This window comes from Schistocerca serialis, chromosome 1 (assembly GCF_023864345.2).
Source record: "Schistocerca serialis cubense isolate TAMUIC-IGC-003099 chromosome 1, iqSchSeri2.2, whole genome shotgun sequence".
NCBI lineage: Eukaryota > Metazoa > Arthropoda > Insecta > Orthoptera > Acrididae > Schistocerca > Schistocerca serialis.
Genome location: NC_064638.1, coordinates 1,086,028,041 through 1,086,038,570, shown reverse-complemented (window position 1 = coordinate 1,086,038,570; position 10,530 = coordinate 1,086,028,041). Strand labels below are relative to the sequence as shown.

Genomic DNA, 10,530 nt, shown 5'->3' with positions numbered 1-10,530 from the left:
CGCCCCGTCCTCACGGCTTTAATTCCGCCAGTACCTCGTCTCCTACCCACGAAAGGCAAAGGCTCCGAGTTCGAGTCTCGGTGCGTCACACAGTTTTAATCTGCCAGGAAGTTTCATATCAGCGCACACTCCGCTGTAGAGTGAAAATCTCATTCTAGAAACAACCCGCAGGCTGTCGCTAGGCCATGTCTCCGCAATATCGTTTCTTCCAGTAGTGCTAGTTCTGCAAGGTTTGTAGGAGAGCTTCTGTGAAGTTTGGAACGTAGGAGACGAGGTACTGGCGGAATTAAAGCTGCGAGGACGGGGCGTGAGTAATGCTTGGGTAGCTCAGTTGGTAGAGCGCTTGCCCGCGAAAGGCAAAGGTCCCGAGTTCGAGTCTCGGTCCGGCACACAGTTTTAATCTGCCAGGATGTCTCGTTACTGGTCAGAATCCACATAACTAGTGTATACACTGGTGTTGTTCTTAAGTGTGTGCTACCACAGGTATTATGCAAATGTGGGTATGTCCGGTCCCCCGCATGTCGGGCGGCCGCACGGAGCTGTGACTCCTGCACTGTTGGAACCTGCGGACACTCCGTTCTAGAAGATCGACGGTTCACAATCAAACACCTCGCTGCTCAACTGGACGTCTCTGTCGGTAGTGCTGATATAATCGCCCACCAGTTGCGGGCCGGCCGAAGTGGCCGTGTGGTTCTAGGCGCTGTTGTCTGGAACCGCGAGACCGCTACGGTCGCAGGTTCGAATCCTGCCTCGGGCATGGATGTGTGTGCTGTCCTTAGGTTAGTTAGGTCTAACTAGTTCTAAGTTCTAGGGGATTAATGACCTCAGAAGTTGAGTCCCATAGTGCTCAGAGCCATTTGAGGCATTTGAACCAGTCGCTGTACTGAAAGGTGTGTGACCTCTGGGGTCCTCACCGTATAAGAGAATACCGTGAAGAGCAACGGCGGAGCATCTGTGCGGAATTATTGGCACCTCACGACACTGACAGTGACAATTTTTGTCGAACATCGTCACATAAGATAAACTTCGAACCGGAAACAAAACAGCAGTCCATGGAGTGGCGCCATACCACTTCTCCTACGAAGAAAAAGTTCAAATCCGAACGCTCAGCCGGTGAAGTCATGGGGACGGTCTTCTGGAACTCTAAAGAGGCTGATGTCCTGCGTCATGGTGCAACGAGCGACTCTGAAGTATATTGTGTTATTCTCAGGAAGCTGAAGAAACGATACCGTGTGTTCGTCACTACAAAAATCCAAACGAACTTCTGCTTGACAACGCAAGGCATCACACAAGTCTGCGCACCCGATGATGATGATGATGATGATGTTTGGTTTGTGGGGCACTCAACTGCGCGGTTATCAGCGCCCGTACAAATTCTCAAACTTTGCTCAGTCCAGTCTCGCCTCTTTCATGAATGATGATGAAATGATGAAGACAACACAAACACGCAGTCATGTCGAGGCAGGTGAAAATCCCTGACCCCGCCGGAAGTCGAATCCGGGACCCCGTGCTCGGGAAGCGAGAACGCGACCGCGAGACCACGAGCTACGGACTGCGCACCCAAGAGGAACTCACAAAACACCACAAAACACCATTGGACAGTCCTTCCTCAGCCACCTTCCAGCCCGGATCTAGCACCTCCCGACTTCCATCTGTTTGCCCCAATGAAACATGCACGCCGCGAGGGGCAGTATGTGGATGATTGGGGTGTTCTTGATGCAGCAGGACGTTGGCTTCGACGTCGACCAGTAGAGACCATGACGGCATAGAGGCCCACCCTGTAAGATGGCGTAAGGCCGTCGCATTGGACGGAGATTGTATTAAAAATACGATCTCGTAGCCAGAAGATTGAGGAATAATATGGTGTGTTGCAATTCCGAATAAAACCAACATGTTTTCAGAAAAAAATGTGTTACATAGTTATTGAATGCCCTTCGTATTTGGCCCACCCTGCGTAGCTCTTTCAGCCTAGATCCCGTAGTGCGGGATGCGATTACCATGTTTCACATGCTGTTCTAAATAGTCACAGGCATTTTCTGTGGGGTTATGGTGATTCAGCAAGCTAGTTGAGGTGCGACTGAGTACGTGAGTGTTCGTCAAAGCAAGGACGTATGCGTGAAGCCCTGTGTGGTCGTGATGGAAGACAGAACTGTAGACAGCGAACTTATGAAGATGTAGATAAAGGGCTATACGTGGCCACCGAGACTGTTCAAAAAACACTTTGTCTCATGTCCATAGTAATGTGTATGAATGGGCCAAAGTTATGTTACGAAAAACACACCAATAGCATCACAATACAACCACCGGCCCAACTGCAACATCAATAAAATCGTAATCGTCGGACCATCGCATAGCTACTGTTCACTATCTGCGTTGTTTGGCCCACAGAAGATGTGCAGCAGTAATCTGACTCCAAAATATCCATTGCATGCGTTTCACTTTGCACAGTGCGCTCTGAAACTGAATGAGATGGCTCTGCGTTCGCTAATAGCAGTAATTCCTGCCTGGTTTGAAATCAGTAGTAACAAACAGTACGTGACACCAGTCTCTGGTGTCTGACAGTACCCTTTTGCCTTCACGCTACTTGGGGAAATGGAGGGGTAAAGGATCGTGAGAAATGTGGCAACTACACGATCTGCGCTTTCATTGAATGTTAGACGTCAGATTAAATTTGATTCTTTCGCAAGCAAATATTTAACGACAGCTTTCGTCAGCTGGTAAGACTAACAGCCATATCTACGTTACAACAAAAGGCAGGTCGTTGCTGAACATTAGTTGTCAAAAATCTCGAAAAGTACTTGACCGATTTACTTCAAATTTTTACACGATGTTCAAATAAACATTTGGTCGGACATAGGCTACATATTTTTAACTTTATATGATACGTAAATATAAAGAAAATTCGAGGAAAGTGGTTGACCCATTTACTCAAAATTTTTACGATACACTTACAAACATTGACTTGAACATAGGCTATGTATCTTTTTTAATGACAGTGAACACGTTTCCTGTTAAAGCCGACTGCGATAGCGAAAATGCTGCGGTGTGAAAATGTGCCTCTTCGTTTCCTTCCTTGCCGTCAGTTTTACAGAAAACAGGAAAATTGTATTTATGAATTATTGGCTTATGATTGGTATACTACTACGAAATCGGAATTGTCCAAACTTTATAATCCCACACAATCATAGATTAAAACTGGTGACTTTTATTCCCGATCAAGTTTTCGTTCCCAATAACACTAAAAAAAAAGAGTCGATGTCAGAGAGGGAGAGAGAGAGAGAGAGAAGAAGAAGACGACATGGACAAAAAGGGAAGAAGGACTTTAGGATGCGCATCCAATTTCCAAATATATTTAGCAACTACGAAGCAATGCCAGGTTCGCTAGTAATAAATAACATCCAAATATCCGAAAGTGAAAAATTCATTTAAAATTTTCAAATAATAACCAATTCTCTAACTTAAGCTGCAATTTATTTACGAGACTTCACTTGTATCAACGGGGTACTGTGCGAACTTCAATTCAAACTGCAAAGAAAAGAAGAAAAGAAAATTCAAGAAGAAGGAACAACTGTGTGTATTGCTTTGTTTTCCTGATTAATGTTTGCTGTCTGTCAGGGTATAACATATTGTCAGTCACACCAGGATGCTTTAGTTAAGGTCAAGAAAAGCTTTTTTTTATGGCTTCAAAGGTTGCTCAGATTGACGCTGCACACTTTCAGACATTAAAAATGTATATAATCTCTCTACAATTAATGAGTTAGGAGAAATCTGTGGCTAAATAAACTAGAGAAAAAAAAGATTTGATATTCATGCAGACCGAAAAAGAAAACCTTAACATAAGGCAGTTCAACTGTCCGACTGTTCGTAACATGACCGAGGAATGACTAATACCCTTACTTCTCCTTAACCCAGATACCTATTAAAACGTAATCACGAATGAAATACGACTATGACCTTAAAGCGGCTTATTAATTGCGTTTCCAGGAGAACAGGTTATTACTCGGTTAATGCGGGCTGCGGCTGGGGCGGGCCGCGCTTTCTTTGCGTAACGCCATTGTTACGTGTGGCCCGATGTGCGCGGAGACGGTAATTACAGCCGCTGCCCGTGACGGGACGTCAAACGCTGACGTGACTGGTGAGGGGTCTGGCACTCGCCGGCGCGCGTCGGCCCGTTGCCGTGGCAACGCGCCGCCCACCGCTGGAGCGTCAGAGTTAAACTGTCGGCTCTCTGCGCCTGCGCTAATCTCTGTATAATTTCCGAAGGGAGAAGGCTAGAACTACAATGTCCAGTTAACAGCAGCGTCATTAGCCCCCTGTAGCACTATACACGAGCAGGCTGCGAGCGACAAGATCTCGTTGCTGGGTACAATGCCTGCAGATGTCGTAACCGTCTCTTATGATAAGGGACGGGACCTGTTGCCAGCAACGATGTTGCTGCGAGGCCTACGAGAAAGACAGGCCGCCGCGCGTACGTCACGAAGGTAACCCTGCGCTCGCTCGCTCAACTCAGCAGACAAACTATGCTTCTGCACCTGTTAACTCATAACTAGGTGCGTACATACAAACGAGAATTGCATCTGCTACTGGAATCTGCTATTACAGAGTCCTACAATGATCGGAGGTCCATAGAACCACCTACAATTATTTTTATTTATTTATTTATTTATTTTCTAAGATTGTATCTGTTCATTCGGACATGTCCGAAAGAACAGATACCATCGGTGACCATGCAGCTCGTTAGAATGAAATTGCAATGAAATGAACACCCTTAGCTGCTTACAGGCGTTGACATACGTCAACAGGGGCAGATGAAAATGTGTGCCCCGACCGGGACTCGAACCCGGGATCTCCTACTTACATGGCACACGCTCTGTCCATCTGAGCCACCGAGGACATGTCCGAAAGAACAGACACCACCTTAGTAAATATATAGTTAAGGCTCCCCGGCCACTTGACCATCTTCTTCTTCTGTGCGAATGCACAAACAGTGCCCGAACTCTTACGGGAATCGGCAACGCGCCGCGAGTAATGAGTATAATGGGCGGGGGCACTACGAATGTAGTGCGGGACAATACGTTGAGAATGTGGGTTTCGCGGGAGGCGTGCCAGAGATAAATCCCTGCAGTCGCGCTATCCTTTGTGTCCTCGGTGGCTCAGATGCCGGCACGGTAACTCAGCGTGTTCGCTCAGAGGGTTAGCTGCCCTCTGTAATAAAAAAAAACTGAGTCAATGGATAAACGACGAACTGAAACCGGTGTCTCGCGACGTCCACCCCGAGCAGATACAACGAATGAAAACGAACAAAATGAGATTAAAAAAAAAAAGATGGATAGAGCGTCTGCTATGTAAGCAGGAGATCCCGGGTTCGAGTCCCGGTCGGGGCACACATTTTCATCTGTCCCCGTTGATGTATGTCAACGCCTGTAAGCAGCTAAGGGTGTTCATTTCATTGTAACTACTTATAATTTGCTACGGTTGTACTGGGGCACAATAAAATTAAAATCATGCCAAAATGATTGTCAGTTGCATAAGGCGCAACTTCCTGTATGAAATGAAGGCTGTTAAGCAGAAGAGACTAAATGCTATAAACAAGTCGTTATACCATTTATGTCGATTATTGCTCTTAAATTAAATTTTGTTGTAGTACTGTTAATCAGTAAGACTTCATAACACAAGATTCCAATAGAAGATGCAATTCTCGTTAGAGCGCACACGCCCAACTGCGAATTAACAGGTTTAAAAACGCATTTTGCCTGCTGAGCTGAGGGAGACAGCGAGCGAGCTCAGGGCTACCTTCGTGATGTACGCGTCGCGGCCTGTCTTTCTCGTGGGCCTCGCGTTGCTCTCACATGACCTCACCATTTTCAGCTGCGCAATGCGATACCATGCGACAGCCGATTTACTACAGTGTGTTTAGTGGTTCGTGGACAGTAATTTCCCACCAGAATAAAGACGCTAAAGAATGATTTGTCATTATGTCATCATAAACTCATAATCCGCCCATGGTAGCTGAATGGTCAGTGCGACGGAATGCCACACCTACATCTACATCTACATTGATACTCCGCAAGCCACCCAACGGTGTGTGGCGGAGGGCACTTTACGTGCCACTGTCATTACCTCCCTTTCCTGTTCCAGTCGCGTATGGTTCGCGGGAAGAACGACTGTCTGAAAGCCTCCGTGCGCGCTCTAATCTCTCTAATTTTACATTCGTGATCTCCTCGGGAGGTATAAGTAGGGGGAAGCAATATATTCGATACCTCATCCAGAAACGCACCCTCTCGAAACCTGGCGAGCAAGCTACACCGCGATGCAGAGCGCCTCTCTTGCAGAGTCTGCCACTTGAGTTTATTAAACATCTCCGTAACGCTATCACGGTTACCAAATAACCCTGTGACGAAACGCGCCGCTCTTCTTTGGATCTTCTCTATCTAACGGCCCGGGTTCGATTACCGGCGAGGTCGGAGATTTTCTCCGCTCTGGGACTGGGTGGTGTGTTGTTCTTATCATCCTCATTTGATCCCCATCGACACGCTAGTCGCCGAAGTGGCGTCAACTCGAAAGACTTGCACCAGGCGAACGGTCTACCCGACGGGAGGCCCTAACCACACGGCATTTCCATTTACCATAAACTCATTATCTCAACATAAACTCATCTGATCAAAATTTTCCGGACACCTATCAATGGATATTAATATGGGATGTGTCCATGTTTCGCCTTTAAGACAGCTTAATCTCTGCTGGGAACATTAGACGAAACCACAAAACTTAGTTTTAATATGGGCAGCCACAGCCATTATATTTCATAATGAATGGAAGTAAAATGAACGGCAATACAGTTGTAATTGGTGATTTTCTGTTGTTGTCACGACCAGTTTCACTGCATTAGAACAGCATCCAGGTGAAAACCGTACCACATAAGCGCGCCGAGACGCCCCCAACGATCGTAGTCAAAGATCAAACCACGCAAGAGGGGGAAGTCGTCTAAATAAAACAGGACATCGGGGGAGGTGGTGCTGGAGTTTCTTTCTTTTGTGAGGTCAGCACTATTTACCTCGACAGTGACTAATTCGTCTCTTGTTTTTCTTTTTTCTTTGTGGACTTCGCCTTTCAATAATGCACAAAGGTAAGAATCTAAAGGGTTAAGGCCCTGGGACATTGATGGAGCCAGCCATTGTGGCAGAGCGGTTTTAGGCGCTTCAGTCCGGAACCACGCGGCTGCTACGGTCGCACGGTCGAATCATGCCTCGGGCATGGATGTGTGTGATGTCCTGAGGTTAGCTAGGTTTACGTAGTTCTAAGTCTAGGGGACTGACGACCTCAGATGTTAAGTCCCATAGTGCTTAGAGCCATTTGAACATTGATGGCCGAGAAACCTGACCATTTCTCTTGGTCCATCTTCTGGGAAATATTAGGTTTAGAAAAAGGGACAACTAGAATGTGCAGGGACCCGTCACGCTGGAAGAACGTATCCATCCTTGTAGAGAAAGGGATCAGTTCCAACAATGCCGAAAGCTCGTTTTCAAGAAAGTCTAGAGGAAGGGCCCCGTAAGAAGATGCGGTAAAACAACAGGTCCAAACAACTGAGTGTCCATCAGACCTCACCACAGATATATAGCAAAGCGTTTTTGAAAATGTGTCTCTACAAAAGCATATGGGCTTTCGTCGGATCACCAACGTGAGTTACAAGTGCTGCTGATGGTACGAGGTTCTGTTCAATAGGCAATGGCCGGCCGTTGTGGCCGATCGGTCAGTCTGGAACCGCGCGACCGCTACGGTCGCATGTTCGAATCCTGCCTCGGGCATGGATGTGTGTGATGTCCTTAGGTTAGTTAGGTTTAAGTAGTTCTGAGTTCTAGGGGACTGATGACCTCAGATATAAAGTCCCACAGTGCTCAGAGCCATTAGCCAATAGGCAATGCAACACATTATTTTCTCGGCCAATTTCGGTTGAAGAAATGCGGAGTTTGTTGTAGGACACTGGGAATATTCCTGCTTCAGTCCCTATACTTCACGTAGCGATAGGTGGCGGCGCTGTATGTATCCTTCCAAATGGCCTGTCTAAAAGAGGTGCGTTGCAAGGTGAGAGCTGTCGCTGAGTTTCTTCTGGCGGTAAACCAGAGCGACGCAAATATTCATAGGCGCTTGCAGAATGTCTACGGAGATCTGGCAGTGAACAAAAGCACGATGAGTCGTTGGGCGAGGTGTATGTCATCATAGCAACAAGATCGCGCAAACCTGTCCTAATTCTGGCCGATGTCGGTAAGTGATGATTGAAGGGATCGCTGTGTCAAAAAATCTACGGATACCAGTCACTGAATGATGGTCCCTATTTTGACTGGACCGGAGGTGAGACTATTCAGAAACGCCGATCAGGGTGAAAAGTCCCCTTAGAAAAATTTATGAATGACTGTGCTGATAAACCTCTTACATTATTTGATTTTCAAACAGCTGAGCAGAACTGAACGTACTCAGACATTTCGCTCTTTACCTGTTCTGATCAACAATAAACTGACACACAATATTTTTAGCGCAACGCAATCTGACTTTCAATAATCCCTACAAAAGAATGGCCCTGACTAACATTAACCTATACCTTTCACGAATCACTTACCTCACAAAAATCTTCGTTACTCGAACTACTGCAATACAGCGAGCGCCAATACCGCCAGCTAAATAAAAGATTCAAACTACTGAAGGCACTAACTACTGATAGGCATAGTTAGCAAATGAAAGATTTTGATAGAGAACAAACAATGTATTTACCCTAATAGTGTTCAAAAGTCATAATAAATATATAGCAGTTCATGGCATCCAGTCTTACAAATTTACTGTCTCTGATGGATACACGTCCAGATCATCCGCTCTCAAAACTCCGCCATTTCTCTTCCCACATCCACCACTGTTGGCGCCTTGGCGGCTCACCTCCAACTGCGCAACGCTACGCGCTGTTAACAGCCAACTGCCCAACACTACAATAGCAAATTCCAACAATGCCACCCAGCCACAGACTGCACACAGCACAGCCAGTGATTTTCATACAGGGCGCTACGTGGCGGTGGCGTTACCAATATAAGAACCTAAACAGCCTACTTACAAGGGGCCTGAAGATGGTGCAATGTAGCGCTGGAATTGGTTGCTCAGGAAAATAACAACAGGAAATTTCGACGGATGAAGGTGTTTTCATTCGACAGCTAATACTGAACAGCCGATGTCCCGCAACCATGTGTATAAAGTAGGACTTACAGAGATACGGGAGTCTTTTCGATGGTCAGACGACGGTATGTCTGTAAGAGTATCCTGCGTGAACCATTTCTTAAATGTGAAATTTAAAACTTCAACTTTCCTTTTACAACGACCATGAGATGTGAATTTAGACCAGAAGGTGGCTCGCGTAAAACGGGCTTTACAGCCAGTGGAGAGGCGAACAGGAGCACCTGTGCAGAACTGGCCGACACCTGGCCAGCAGAGACCTGGACAGCTCCCAGCGAGTGCGTCGCGGGCGGTCGGCGCAGCTCTCCGCGGCCAGCCGGCCGGTCCCCAGGGATTCGCTATTTGCATAAGGCGGAGGCTGCCCGGCCGCCCGAGCCAGCCAGCCCTGCGCTCACGTGTGGAGTCGCCGTCCTCCAAAACCGGACTCTCCTATAAATAGACCCAATGCAACATCGTGATGTGTAATTTGTTAGAGTGGGAGCTGGCCGTCTCCCGTGTTTTTATTTTTGTTTCTCCTCCTCGCATTTCCCCTCCTCCGCGTCCTCTTCCACTGCCTCATTCTCTCCTTTAATTCCTCTCTCGCTACCACTGCTCACTACCGCACTACTTCTTATCTGCTACTGGATCCAACAGGCCGTCCCTCCCACCTCTCCAGCTAGTGCTCCGAGGCCGCTGTAAGAAGGCGGGCGTTATCAATTTCCCCGCGTGGGACCTGCTGCGCTCGGCTCGTAAAGAACTCATCCGACGAGTCATTCAGAGGGGCCGGACCGGGCGTCTATTTTTAGCGATGCGCCGCAGTGCCCAGGTGCGTATCCTCCGACCAGGTGCGTGCCGGGCCGCACTAATTACGGAGGCTCGGCTGGCCACGCAATTACTCAGGCGCCTCCCAGGGAGAACGCGCCGCCCACCCCGCTACCTGCGCTGATTCCCTGCCACAAAAAAATCCCGGCCAATTAGTTACAGGTCCCCGAGTCCCCGTCGTGGGTACATGTGGTGTGCGAGTGGACCTACGGTCTTCCTCTGAAAGCTCTCGCTATTAAAGAAAGGAACTTCCGTTAAATAAATTTTATTCTCTTTCTAAACTGCGTGTACACAGAGGTGACATAGTCATGGGACACCTCCTAATATAGTGTTGGAGTTGCTTTCGCTCAGCGTGATGCAGCAAGTGAACAAGTCGTCCGCAATTGCCAAAGTGTTGACGGTGCAGGATTTTGTGCGCTAACTGATATCTCTTTTACGTCTTACAAATGTTCGATGGGATTCATATCGGCCGATAAGGGTGCCAAATCATTCGCTAAAACTATCCAGAATGTTCTT

At 47.3% G+C, this 10,530-nt stretch overlaps 1 non-coding gene across 1 annotated transcript; it reads left to right on the top strand.

The window, feature by feature from the left end:
• Nucleotides 1–315: 315 nt before the first annotated feature.
• Nucleotides 316–390, top strand: Trnas-cga (transfer RNA serine (anticodon CGA)). Its single transcript has one exon. It is a non-coding gene; the product is annotated as a tRNA-Ser (tRNA).
• Nucleotides 391–10,530: the final 10,140 nt, after the last annotated feature.